A 14919-nucleotide genomic window follows, 5' to 3' on the forward strand; every position below is an offset into this window, starting at 1 on the left:
CTATGGAATTTCCTCCCACAACAAGCAGTGATGTCCACCAACTTGGAACAGCTTAAGAAGAGGATTAGACAAATTCACAGAGATAAAGGTCATCAGTGGCTACTAGCCATGATTGGCTATGGTCTACCTCCACAGTCAAGAGGCAGTAAGCTTCTGAATACCAGGTGCTAAAAACTGCAAGAGAGGAAAGAGCTCTTGCATTGGGGTCCTCCTAGAGGGTTTCCCACAGGCATCAGGTTGGCCACTGTGGGAAGAGGATGCTGGGCTAGATGGACTCTGAGCTGGCAGAGTCTTCTTATGTTCCTAAGTCCTGAAGACTGCAAAGATACAACTGAAAGTGAATGTAAGTCTCAGAAATCAGAAACTATGAGTAGAACTTGCAATAATCAGGGGAGAGAATGATTTAATGCCCTTCATAGATAGTAGCAGGATTACTTATTCAAAGGAAATTATAGGCCACCCTTCACCACGTGGTCCCAAGGTAGGTTACATACTGCTGAGTACAATAGCCATGTAATACATTTCATCCCTAAAGGCCTGTGCAAAAAAGTAAATCTTCACCCAACTTTGAACAGTGACAATGCCAGCTGCACCTGGGCATTCTACCATCTGAAAGCCACCACAGAAAAGATCCTTTCCTGAACTTGGCAGCAGGGCCTCCCCTGTCAACACTCAGGCAAATCTATGTGCGAAGCAGAAGTCCTTGAGATATTTGGGGCCCAAATCCTTTAAAGTTTTCAATGTCAATAAATGCACCTTGAACTGGGCTTGGGAGCACACCGGCAACCAGTGTTGGCCTGTAAGATGTGGTGTAATATGTTCCCAGCCAGCACCCTGACCACTGCATTCTGCTCCAATTGTCAAACCACATGGAACTGGTTGCCTACCCTTAGGTTTTGCAGAGAGGATTGTATCCAATATAAAGGGCCACAATCTTCTTACCAGGAGGAGTTTCATGCACAATTTGCCCAAATGAGAATGGAGGTTTCCTCCCCAAGCGTGATGGTTTGGACTTAAAAGACTTATTTAAATAAGTAAACCACTGAAATCTGGATGTCACACTTATCATAATACAACACCATAAATGGGACCAGCATTCCAGAGCAACTGTTTTCATCGGCCGCCACATCCATCTACCTCCATTAGCAGGCCTTGTCTTTGCTACCATAGGCTGATATTCCTATCCACACCAGAGCAACACATCCAATCTCTAGATAAAAAGGTAGATAGATAGAAAGTATGCTTCTAAGTGGCACAGCTCCTACAAGCTAATATGATTTTTAAAAATAAAATGCATTTTTGCTGGAATGGAGATATGGCTTTAACTCAAATTCAACTTCATATTCTTGTTTTCTCACCCCCTGGCAGTGAGTAAGCCAAGGCAAATCTTCACAAATTATGCTTCTTGCCATTCCAATGTGTCAGTTCTCTCTGGAGTGTTTTGCTTGTTGCACATTTGCCAACACTACGTCAAGTGACATTATTTAGGAGTTGAAGCAATAAGCAGGCATCTCCCCCTGGGGCTTACTTACACGATAAGGGCACATTCACACAGGATGACAGGCGCCATAAAATCTCTACTCAAGGCGTAGGGGGAACAGACAGGCTGGCTCAGAAGGAAGCCCTATTTGTGTGAAATACCACCATTCCTTACTGCAATTTGCACAGTGGTGGATGAAAACAGGGTCACCATCATCACAGAAACCTGTTGCCCTATGGACCCTATCTGCATACAGCAGACATGATGACCTCCCAGTGTTTTGGACTACAACTCCCATCAGCCCCAGCCAGCACAGCTGGAGGGCACTACCTTGAGGAAGGCTGGCACAGAGAAACAATCAACACAAATAGCACCTCCATGGACCTAACCAGAAGCCCAGAGGCAGCCCTGCGCACTCTCTACGGTTACCGTATGGTGGCTGCTATCATGTATGAACCACTGACAAAAGAATTAAGAGTAGTCTGAATGACCACAGCAAAGCTAGTCCTGCTCAAAGCAGACCTATTGAAATTAATGGGCATAACTTAGGTTCATTAATTTCATTGGGTCTACTCTGAGCAGGACTGGTGTTGAACACCTCCCACGTTTTTTAATGGGTGGCCTCTTTATTCATTATGGTCCAAAGTACCACTTTTGGCAGATGTTAATGCATTTTTGATGGGACGCAGGTGGCGCTGTGGATTAAAGCCTCAGCGCCTAGGACTTGCCAATCGAAAGGTCGGCGGTTCGAATCCCTGTGGCGGGGTGCGCTCCCGCTGCTCGGTCCCAGCGCCTGCCAACCTAGCAGTTCGAAAGCACCTCCGGGTGCAAGTAGATAAATAGGGACCGCTTACCAGCGGGAAGGTAAACGGCGTTTCCGTGTGCGGCTCTGGCTCGCCAGATGCAGCTTTGTCACGCTGGCCACGTGACCCGGAAGTGTCTCCGGACAGCGCTGGCCCCTGGCCTCTTAAGTGAGATGGGCGCACAACCCCAGAGTCTGTCAAGACTGGCCCGTACGGGCAGGGGTACCTTTACCTTTACCTAATGCATTTTTGAGAAAAATGACCTGTCTCTTTTGTATATTATTCTGTATCGCACCATATACAACGATGGTAAAAGTGACACAATGTGAGCAACATTAGCACCATCACAAGTGTGAGAGTCATTTTTCCCACTCATGCTGCTGATCTGGGCTAAAGGCAACATTACTCTTTTCAGGAGAAATGACTGAAGAACGCAAGTAGTGAGTGACCAGTCAGTCTTCCCTGATCAACCACTCTAGAATAAAGACAGTGCCCTCTGAAGACATCATACCTGCACACAGAGCCTTGTGTCTTCCCAGAGAGACTCTCTGTACATATCCCCAAATCACTTCAGTGTATCAAGTTACACTTGCGCCCCCCTCAGTTGCTGACAAAATGCTTTTTATAGCAACAGAGAGCATAAAGCAAAGAACACACTACGATTTAGTGCCAGCAGAGGTCCACGGAGCAAGGCTGAAGCTAAACTTAGCTCATCAAATGTCCTCCTCTTGTTTTTCCACTTTGCCAGACACAGGAATGCCGAAAGAGAATCTTATGTAGTGTCTGGGGAACTAGGGGAAGGGAGTTTAAAACAAAGAAAATCCAAGAGCCATGTCATCTCCAGGAATCGAGTGCAAGGCCTTTTGACCCCACCGTTTACAACCGTTTACAATGAACTTGTGGGTCTGCAGATTTATCTGCTCACCCAAGGATAACAATTCAGGCATTTGTTGAAGTGGGATCTAGTCTACAAAAGCTCCTGCCATAAATAAATCTGCTAGCCTGTGAGGTGCCACAAAAAACCCTTGCTTGTATTGTAGAGCTTTCAGTCTTTGTGTGATGCGATCCTTCACACGGGCTGCCTCAATCTTAGGATGCCTCTTAACAGCAGGGGTGCAACATTAAAAAGTAGGTGGGTGCAATCCTCTTCCTGACACAGGGGAAAGGGGGCAGAGGCACAGCCGCATCAGCAGCATTCAAAACGTCCTTCTGCCTGGAGCTTCACTGATTTCCATCCACTAACTCCTGCCGGGAATATTTGGACCCCTAAAGCTCTCGAAATCTGGAGGCAGCAAGCCAGAGAAATACAAGGGAAGGCAGAGGTGCCTGCCAGGTTTCCAAGGTATTGGTTTCCCTGCCTGTGCCTTTCAGCCAGCAGGACCTTGCATGTTTTTGTCCTGAGGCAGTCAATGCTGACTCAGTCCAAGTGGACATTAGATGGTCATACACTCAGGCAAATACATAGATTTAAATACCTAGGATTACTTATTAATGAAAAGCTTTCATGGCAGAGGCATAGCTTAGGGGGCTCACTGGGCGCCACACCATAGGGGGGGCACTTACCATGGGGCCTGCAGTGTGGGGAAATGGCAGTGTGGGGCTTGTGTCTGCCCACTGCCTCCCCCTCAGCCACCCTACAGCCATGGGGGAGGTGGTGGGCAGACTTCTTGGAGGCTTCGTGCAGCACGCCCTGCCTCGGCTTGCCCCACCCCCAGGCGCAGGGCATGCATACCGAACAGCTAGCTACAAAACTGTATCATGGAAACCCCATCTGGATGCAATCAAGCTATTATCTGCCCGCTCTACTGGACAGCTCTACAGGTTCTTCCACTCGAAGGGGAGGCAGTTAATCAACCCAGCCATAAAGATCTACATGTAAAAGATCATTGCATAAATGCTTTATGGGGCCGAGATATGGAGAAGTGATATCAAATCAGAACTAGGAGCCCAACAAAACAAACTCATGAGAAAGATATTGGGGCTTCCACTGGGGACTTCAGCAAAAACAAAATGGGAGGCAGCAGTTATGAGTTCCCGGTCTCTGCAGTCGTGGGAGGCACTGTAGTTCTCTAGCAGTTTGACTTGACCGCCAGAGGAGCACCCCGTTCTCTCTTGAGGAAGACAAATGCCAACAACTGTAACAAAACTGCAGAGTGCTGCTTCCCCCCGCCCCCAACTCCAACTCAAGAATAGAGGGTCTCTTCACCCATTATGTCCACAGATGCAGACCTAACATGCTTACACACCTAAGCATGTGAAGCATGAATACAAACATGTGAAACACAAATACAGAGATCATGCAGGCATGCTTCTTAGGGAGTTGAGGTTGGTTGTGGTTCCCCGTTTAGTGTAGACTTCATAGCAGGCTTAGATTGCTGCTGCATAAGGTGTGAAAACCCCACTAAAAGGCAACAGGATCAACACTCAGGTCTTAGCAGTGTGGGCTGGACTGTTTCTATCCCAGGGCATAGCAGCAGCCTAACAGGCCCAAAGTATTCAAGTGAGGTAATTTAACAGAAGCTGGCAGGGATCAAAAGGACGGCCCCCATCCATTTGCTCCATAGCAAATGGAACATCCACACCGTCAACCTTCTACAGATCTAACCCACATCATTCATCTTGCCTTGGATAGCTGCTGAAATGTCATTTTACATCCAGTGGTGTGTTTTAGTAGGCGCCAAGCTACACAAATTTTCCAGTTGGTGTCTACTTGCACAGGGCAAGGCCCCAGGGCTACCAAGAAGAGAAGGGCTATATTTTTCCACATCCAATGCCATCTCTATGACAGCTTTGTGAATTACACAAAGCAAATACGGTAGATGCACCACCTATAATTACCAGGGTAGAAAAAGGAACACACAGTTTAAAACATACACACACATAGTCATGGGTGGCAAAATGTAGCAGCCTGGCAGAGAAAGCTTATTTGCATGCACACACTCAGTTCATGAAGTTTGCCAGCATTCAGAGTCAATATGTCTTAAGAATCTTAAAGGTGAGAAATCTCTCTAGAGCCCTGTTTTTGCAAAGATCCTGGGTCTCAATTTAATCTAATCTAAGAATGATGGAGAACTGATGGTACCAGTGCTCTGTATCTGAACTTGGGGGGAAAGTGGGGCACCTCCCAACAGGGAACACCCATAGGAGAGCAATGTCTGAGCATGCCCAACTGTTTAGCTGAAAATGTGACCTGCAGCAAAATAAATAAATAAATAAATTTTTAAAATATCAGATAAAGCGGTTGTTAACGACTTGGTAATTCCTTCCAGTAGCACCTTAAAGACCAACTAAGTTAGTTCTTGGTATGAGCTTTCGTGTAGTGTGCATGCACACGAAAACTCATACCAAGAACTAACTTAGTTGGTCTTTAAGGTGCTACTGGAAGGAATTTTTTTTGTTTTGACTATGGCAGACCAACACGGCTACCTATCTGTAACTGGACTTGGTAATTGCTCACTATGGACTTAGAATTCCTCAAAAGGACCCCCACCTCCTACTTTAGGAGGACACAGGAGCTGGCCTAAGTTCAGTGTCCTAAACTGAAAGGTTTGTGTTATTCTATGCCTGTATCCCTCATCTTAATTTCATGTTGGTAACAAGAAGGGGAAAGGAGGAAAGCAGAGAAATTGGAGAAAAATGGGAGAGAAGGGGTGCCCTCTTACTTTTGGCTCTCACTGCCCCATTTTTACTTCAGCCCCACAGACCACTGGCATGCAACCCTCCTGCAGATTATGGGAATATGGCCCTTGACAAGAGAGAAAGGTTCATCACTCCATTCTAAGCCAATATCCCATGTGGTTTTCAGCATGTGTGACTTGGCCAGCCAGCATCATTGGAAAAAAACACACAGGGAATCTGAGGAATGAAGTGAAAAGTGAGCGTCTTTCCTCAGCAACTTATTACCTCCACAGATGCAACCAAGGTGCCAATTTGGCAGCTTTCCCGAGCTCTTGGATGGCAAAGATATGTGAAGTTCCTGTAGTTTATGTCCAGTTAAAAACAGGCAGACAACACAGGTGTGGCCGGCTTATGCTTGTTCCATTTATGCAGAGGGAACATCAAAACCTGGGCTGTGTGTCAAGTTTTCCTTCCAGTTCTGCGGAGAGCAGGTGAACTTCACCAACCGTCCTGTGTATTTTGTGCTTTAGGGCTCACTTTCACCGGCCTGAGTGAGTCACGTATTAAGTAGTCATAACCACAGCGTGCACTGATCCATCCAAAAAGAATGGAAAAAGCTGCCTGAGGGTTAGGACATCACTTGCTGCTGGACGTTGCCTTATAAGAACAGATGGGAATCAGTTAGGAAACCAAAAATAAATGCAGAAAAAAAGTCAGCACCCAACAGTATACCAAATGCCAGGTTTGGCCCTGAGTCTGAAACTCTTAACAGCGGAGTAGGCAAAGAACTAAGCCGTAAACTAGGAGCGTTTTAATTGAATCTCATCTGTCATCTGGGTGCCTTATGCCAAATATGGGAAATGTATAACCTCGTACACCCCAGGCACCATGGCAAATGGTCAGACACTATGAAAGTTGCAGCCCGACAATGCCTGGGACCACCATGTTGTCCACCACTTGATCTATATGCAGGGATTTTATTTTTATTTTTTCAAATAGAGAAGTATTCAGATTCTACAAGAAGTATAAGTAGCCCTGCTGGCCTATCGGAAAAAATCCAAAATGCAAGCCCTCGTCTGAAGTCTGCAATGGTACAGCCCAGATAGAGGTTTGCCATCTCAGCAAAAATAATATATATCTCCATATGGCAAACACAATTCAAGAAATGATTTTCCATTTCGCTGCCTCTCAAGCAAACATACCCTCTGCTGCTAATGGAGGGGGGAGGGAAATGTCTCAAGCATAATGCCATTACAGAATTATGTAATTAGAATTGCAAACTTGGGAGAAGGGGAGCTTCTTCCTGAGTCCCATGGGGAAGAAGCTTATCTGGGGGTGTCTATAAGGACTTGTATTTAAGCACGAGCCTGGTGACCACAGGAACCAAGAGCTGCAGGCAGATGGAACATCACACACACGAGTGAGCAGGCTGGTGATAGAGGGCTGGAACACACAGTTCCTCCTCTGAGGCCAATATAGAACACCAAGCAAGCTGCTAGGTCCTCCTCTGCCAGCCCTCAGCAGGCTAGTAATTATTTTGGAAGGCTAGTAATTGTGGGGGCTTATTTACCCGGCTGTTGTAGCCACCTGTTGTTGGCACTTGTCTGTCTTAAGAGACAATGAAAGAGTGTGCCTTTGAGAGTCAAGTCAAACCGCTGGAGAGTTGCAGTGCCTGCTCTGTCTGTAGAAATCAATACATGAGATAAATGCTCTATTACAGGTGGGGCAGCAGAAATTTAAAAACCTGAAGAATCAACACCAGAGAACGCGAAAATGCTCAGAGGTATGTCAAGCAGACTAGTCCTATACGACTTGCCAAAAATCTGCTTCAGCACAGCTTTGGCTTAGACACCATAGATACACTAGACTGGAGTCAGAAGTCCGTATGTATATCAATCACAATGGGTATTTTAAAATCATATCTCTCAATCACGACAGAGTAAAAGCTAAGTACTGTTCCAATTACTCCCTAGCACGACCCTGTCTCTCTCACATCCTCATCTTGGCAGAGACCACTAACTATAATATGACGTGGTCCAGACAAGGCTGAAGTCATCCTCACCTGGATCAAAGGTGCTGTCTGAACACAACGGATGATATTGTTCTACGTATTTCAAACTTTGTACATTTCCCCGCTGTATTTTGGCATGTGGCAGAGCAGCAACAGATGTAAACACAGTGAAATGCATGCCATTTAAATGTGTTTTTCTGATATACGTACAGTACTGCAGGCAAGTGCTCATTCAACAAATCCTCATCCTGGAAACAGACTGTTTCATTTCCTTTCAATCTCAGAGAGATCTGATTATTGGCAAAAAAATTAAAATAAAATAAAATAAAAAATCCCAGACATAAGACATGGGAACCAAACCCAGGATCTTCTGAATGCAAAACATGAATGAGTTCTACCACTGAGTTATGGCCCTTCCCCAAGAACCACCTCTCTGAATTCCCAATGCAGAGATAACTGTTGAATTCAGTTCCACTGCAAATCAGCATTACAGTCAAATGTTGCAAACTCACATAACCAGCTTCCAAAAGCCACTTTTCTTATCTTTGCCCATAAACCTGGTTATCACACAGCTTACCCACTGCAGAAATGCAGAGCAACATAAGCCAAACAATGGAGCTTTTAAAAAGAAATAGCATGACGACACCCAAGCTAGACAGGAATCATGTTCTAATGGGGATGAAAATTAGGAAACAAGGGTCTGGTGTTCTTGTCTGAGAACTTTTCTACTACATCCACAAGAAGCATAACTTTTCTGCTGTCACCTTGGACTGATTCTGACATTTTCTTATATTGCCTATGTAGAGTATTACAACCTTTTGCTCTTGCAACAAGTTATTCTGTCGCTTCTTTATGCCCACTCCTCAAAGTTACATTATTCTAGTGTAACTCCTGGATGCTACTTAAAAAAATTACCGTATTTTTCGCTCTATAACACGCACCCGACCATAACACGCATGTAGTTTTTAGAGAAGGAAAATCCATAGGCATGCCACCCGTAGGCATTTCCTCCATAACACGCACAGACATTTCCCCTTACTTTCTAGGAGGAAAAAAGTGAGTGTTATGGTGCAAAAAATACGGTATATACCGTATATGTCAAGAGTTGAAAGGAAAGTACCAAATGCTTTAATGAATGTGATTCCATCCAGTAGAAGGCGGCAGCACATACATACCCAAATCTGCAAGTTGTTGATTTTGCCAGCATAACAGCAACATCAGAGTATGAAGGATGAAGACAGCCCAGCTGCATGCAGCACACTGTGAACTAGACAACTATGCTCATAACTAACAGGTCAGAAATTAGGGCACATCTTTTAATTTGGGCAGAAGGTTCTAAGGAAGGGACACGGCTGGTTCTTGTGTTGTCAAGGGATCTAGAACTGCATGATTGAAATGGGGTGGCTACATTCACTGAAGATGGCATGCAGAGAACATTTCAGAGTGCTCAGAGCATGTATTTAATCCTAACAACAAAAGCAACAACCCTGTCCAACTGGTCTGTTTTAATCCAATACTGCAACTGGTGGGGGCTGAGGTCAACAGATACCGATTTGCCTGAAGCCAGCTGATTAGTCTAATTACTGAGAGGCAGATCTATGGGAAACAAGTGCAGCACATCTGCCAAAATGTGCATCCCCAGTTGCACATGCAACAAGGATCACACCCTTGCATTCTGCACTGATCTGGAAAACTACCATTTCTTCATTCCTTATTTTTTAAAAAAGAACTTCTTATGGATTAGAATTCATACTGCAACCTACATTAAGTGATCTTGAAAAATGGATCCTGAAGGCACTGTGGTTTTTTGTTTGTTCATTTCCATACTCTGTGAAGAAATAACACCCTTTCACTCCAGTTTTGAATTCCTAAATACAAGCTACACCAGACCAGTTCTCTAAACTTCAACCAATCCCAGTTTCCATTACTCTTCGAAAACTAACATGCCATACTGCATAATTTAAACCAGAAGATGAAGCAAAGCAATTAGAAACAAATTAGCTAGACTTCCCACACTGTCCCATTAGAAGCTTCACACCCTAACCAACCACACCTTACCCTATCTCCTTAGTGATGGGAGAAACCACCAGCTCCAGAAAACAAAGCCTGCTCCTGTTAGGTAGATGCTGTACCAACATTCCCCATTCAGAAGGAGATTATAAAACTTTTGTTAGCACAGCTAAGCTAAACAAATTGCTTTCCCATGAACGATGGCAGGGACTGAGCAATTTCTGTTTCCTGGGCAAAGAGTCTCAAGCAAGCAGCTCTCTACAGGACCAATGACCTGGATTCTGCAGCACTAACAGTTGATTAGGACCGGAGCTTCTGCCTTCAGGGGTGAGCTTCCATCTTCCAAGCGAACAGCGTTTGTGCACTGTTCAAGCACTTAAAAATAGCAACTGGGCAGCACGCTCCCCTCTCTGGTTGGACACCTGACTCCCACTTGAGGCTGGAACTAGCATTTAGTAAAGCAATTTGCCTGAAGACACCAAGTATGTGGAAATGTCTCAAGCCAAAAAGGATACCAAGTTCAGTACGTGGATCAAGTAAAGTCCTCCTAAGAAATCCGTTTTATCAAAAGGCAGTGACATTGGTGGCATGTGGATGCGATTGGCGGTGTCCTCCAAGGAAATGTAGCCTCTCAAGGAATGCCTCACCCACCACTTCCAGAGGCATCAGCAGTCATGTGCTCAAGGTTCGGCCACATTCCACAGCAGCCTTTCTCAACCCAAATGTTGGACTACATCTCCCATCACCCTAGCTAGCGGCCCCAGTGGTCAGGTATGATGGGAGTTGTAGTCCAACGACATCTGGGGACTCAAGGCTGAAGAAGGTTGCTCCAGAGGCTGTGAAAGGAATTGGTGGAAGCGATCTGAGTGTTGTGGACTAAGAGTTTTAAAGCAACATCTGCTTCCTAGTAAGAATCCAATGTAAAATATGATAGAGCTTTGCAACTTCCCTCTAGTCACTGCCCAGTTCAGTTTCCAGATGACCAAAGACCCTTGTCCCTCTTCAGGCCTGTGCAGAGGATGTGGGGCGCAGCTGGGTAGACTTGCCTTGAGCTTCGGAGGGCTAAGATGGCGGGGGGAGGGAACCATGGGCCTGTCAGACTTACACAGTCACGCCATGAATCTTCTCTTTAGTGGAGCTACAAAATGCCCTTTTAAGATCCATGTGCTTTCAGAATAAAAAACCTAGCTCTATACCAAGGGAAATACCAGTTAATTTGGCTTAAACTAGGGGTAGGCAACTGTGGTCCTGCAGGTGTAGCTGAACTACAACTTCCATGGCTTCTGACATTAGACATGTTGGCTGGGGCTGATGGGAGCCCAACAATACCTTGAGAGCTGATACCTGGAGGTCATCTGGTTCCTCAACCCTGCCTTAAAACCAACGTACTCTGTTCAAGTTGCAATATTTAGCACCTTTACGTGAAATTGATAATGGAGAGAAACTGCATGAGTTGATGGAAGGAGATAAGAAGTCCGTTTAGAACAGAGCAAGGATAACTGAGGAAACCTAGGGAGACAAAGCAGAATTCTTGGGCAAACAACCCTTATCCCAAAGCCTCCCCTTTATACACATTCCCAGCACATTTTAAACATTTCTCGATAACCACGAGAGTTAGGAATTGCTTTCCCTTTTTAAAAAATAAATGGTGAGGGGGAAAGGAAAGCAAACTGCTGTACTGGATTCTGTTCTGAGCAAAGCAGGTCTCGCTTAAGGAAGGCTGCGCCAAACCATTTTCAGAGCCAAAGTAAATAAGCTTCCACAGCTGCATTATGCCAAAAGTACCAGTCGTTCTTGCAGATGAGCCGATGATCCATGAATTGACATGGACAAAACACAAACCCCTCCACCTCTCAAAATGCCTCACGGCAGCTAGAACAAACTATGTAGCACAGAGAGGCAGCTTCCAGCTTACACCATGTACCCCCCTATCTTTAGTTCCTTCTTGAAAGTGAAAAAAGAAAAAGCGAATGCAATTCATTAACACCCACCGCTAGCCTGTCTCCAGGTTGGGCCACAGCTCAGCAACGCGTCAGTTGGAGCAGCAAAAGGCCGGCATGAACTGGCAGCATGCCACGCCAACATGCTTTGGTAGTTAGTGCAAATAGGAAAATCTGAGGGCTGGTCTTAAGTCCTCTGGATTAAATATTGGGAAGTCAAACACATCCTAAAAGAGGCACATTACATCAGAGGTAAGCAAAGTTCAGCACAAGGAACCAGGACTAGCGCTCCAACATGACAGCACCTGGAGAAGCTGAAGAATATCTGGTCCACATCGACAACATGGGCAAAGCCAGCGTAAGGGATTGAACGTAGCAGATATACACGTTTCCAGGGCCACAAATTCAAAAGATGTGATTAAGAGCAGCTTAAGAAGAAAAGTGGATGTAAAACTACAAGATTTTATTTGCTGGCGGTGCAATCATTTTGTAGGGGATTACTCTGTTGTCTAATCAGCACCGCATTTGGTTCAAGATGCCTGTGTTGCAGTGTGCCGGCTAGTTCTTTAAGCTTAGGGTGACATCTGTTAGAGACTAGTTCACGTCACATTTTTCAAGTGACTAACCTGCCTGCCCAAATGCCCATGGAAGACTAAGAAGAAAAAGCAATCAGCTACAGTGAACTCTAAAAAGATTTGAGTCGGCAGGTTTGTGAAAAAGAAATTCAAGACTATTAACAAGTTTATATGCTACACCTCTTGGGTATCAAGGAAAGGCAGGTATCAGTAAACAAACTTAGAACACTGCCATTCCTTTAAAAAAATGTAAACATGCTGTAAAGTTGAAATATGTACTACTAACCGTTTGTGTGTAAAAATACATGGAAGAAGACAGAGAAGACAAAGGAGACTTTCGTTCTTTTCCGCTCTTTGGAACTCCCTTCTATTCAGAGGTCTTTTGTGGCTCTCTACATTGCAAAGAACCCTACTCAAGCCGAGGAAAACCCACAGCACGGTAAGACAGTTACTGTTTTGCATACAAGAGATTCCAGGTTCAATCCTGGCAATTCCAACTAAAGGATCTCAAATACATGGGAAAGAACTCTTCCTGAGACCATGACAAGCTGTTGCTAATTAGAGCAGAAAAAATTAAGTCAGATATGCCAGTAGTCTGTTTCGGTATAATGCGGGTTCAAATGCTCACAAATCAGGAAATTCTGCTTTTGAGCAGAGTTGCTTGGGCAGCGGCGGCAAAACACAAAGGCAACCTCCATAAGAGGTCCAGAGCATAGCAACACAAGTGGCAACTTCCTGCTTGTCAAGTGCTCTCCTCAAGGAAACTCGCCTGGCACCTTTGTTACATATTTTGAGGTGCCAGGCAAAGACAGTATGCCCTTCTAAACTGGGGTGTGTATGTGTGTGTTGTTTGTTACTATGTTATGTATTTTTGTGTTTTTGTACTATAAGCATTTCTGTGATCCTTGGATGAAGAGAACTGTAGAAATGTAATAAAGTAATATATATATATAAATAAATAAATACTAGCAGGAACCACTGAAGCAGTCCAGTGCCTAGAATGTATGTCCAGACAGCATGAGGCCTTCCCCATTTTATGGCAAGTTTCATCTTTTTCTACATGCCTCCCTTCCAAAGTGCAACACACACACACGATACGGAACACAAGAAGCTCCTTTTTCTCTCAAGAAGTCATAGAATCAGTATTGTAGATTTGAAGGGGACCCAAAGGATCATCTAGTCCAAGTCCCTATGATGCAGAAATCACAGAGCATCCTTAACAAAACCACCAATGAAAACCACCAATGAAGAAGAATCCACACCGCCTTCCAAGGTGGACTGCTCCACTGTCAAAAAGCTCTTGCCATTGAAAATTTCTTCCTAACGTTTTCCTAATCTTCCCCATCATCTGCTACCTGATCTTTTTAACTCAAGGGTGGGAAACCTTGATGCCCTCGTTGGGAGTCCAACAACAGGGCCACAGGTTCCCAAGCCCTGTTTTACCTAGTTATGCCAGGAATGCAAAACACACCCTGTCACCAAGCACAGGCTATCACTTAGAATGAGAAATTAAGCATGGAATGAGTCTGTGTAAGAGATGTGACTTCCTGCACTCAAGTAACCTTCCAGACCATTAGACTGAAGGGGTTGTTACTAGGCTCAACAGCGAAAGAATCATCAGCCATAACAGGGAGTCCACCCATAATTTAGAAAGCAGTTCCTGGTAGAAGAACCAGAGCAAACAGTAATTCAGCAATCAAGCAAAAAACAAAACAAAACACTTCAGTGCTTTAAATAGTTCAAAACCAGATTGTGCTGTAGTGTAATTCCCTACTTCTTAGTGTGAAACATACCCAAGGGCAAAGGTTTGTTATGCTGTGGGCAGTATAACACAGAAGTGAAATGTTTCATCTGTACGCCGAGGTCCCTGCATGCTGTACAGCTGATGACTGATTATGTAGAGGCCTGAAGAAAAAAGAAGGAGGGATTCAAGAAAATAGGCAATTCTTCTCTCCCAAATGTATACCAGGCTGCAAGTCATTCATGGAGCCACTACCTAGTGTCAGTTCTTTGGCAATGAACTCATGGCAAGACCCCTTTCGCCCCATTAAGTGTGGGGCATGCAAATGATGAATTCCATCATGTTATTTCTTACCACCTTGGCTGTTCTGTGCAAAGTGGTGGAGCACAAAGGGCCAGTGACACCTTAGTTGCTCTTGGGGTCTTTGTTAATGTGCGACGGCGGGGGCCGGGGGGGGGGTGGGAATTGGCAAAAGGGAAGCACCAAGTTTCAGATCCAAAGTCAAAGAGGCAAGTCTTGTTTTATTTATTTGCAGAAACACTCTAATTTATTTCTGTACGTAATAGATTGTGAGTGCTTTAAAAATAGGACCATTACAAGACCAATAAAGGCTGGGTATATTTTGTTCCATTGTTTCAAGCACTTGCTCCCATCATCTTTACAAGCGATCTTCACAAGTAATCAAATGGGGAGGAGGTTCCATTCCTTTTTTAAAAAGCTAAGTAAAAGCAATCTATGTAA

At 44.7% G+C, this 14919-nt stretch overlaps 1 protein-coding gene across 4 annotated transcripts in view; it reads right to left on the reverse strand.

Moving 5' to 3' along the window:
- The window catches only part of MICAL3 (microtubule associated monooxygenase, calponin and LIM domain containing 3), a 205268-nt gene that overhangs the window by 111807 nt on the left and 78542 nt on the right, over positions 1-14919 (reverse strand). Inside the window, exon 1 of one of the 4 annotated variants that reach the window (XM_081926666.1) lies at positions 9971-10100. The exons of the other annotated variants lie outside the window; for them this stretch is intronic. The gene's annotated coding sequence lies outside the window, so the exon portion shown is untranslated. Of the gene's footprint in view, positions 1-9970; positions 10101-14919 lie in introns of those variants that run through there. 4 annotated transcript variants of the gene reach the window in all.

The sequence above is a fragment of the Podarcis melisellensis genome, assembly GCF_964234715.1.
Source record: "Podarcis melisellensis genome assembly, chromosome: 10".
Classification (NCBI taxonomy): domain Eukaryota; kingdom Metazoa; phylum Chordata; class Lepidosauria; order Squamata; family Lacertidae; genus Podarcis; species Podarcis melisellensis.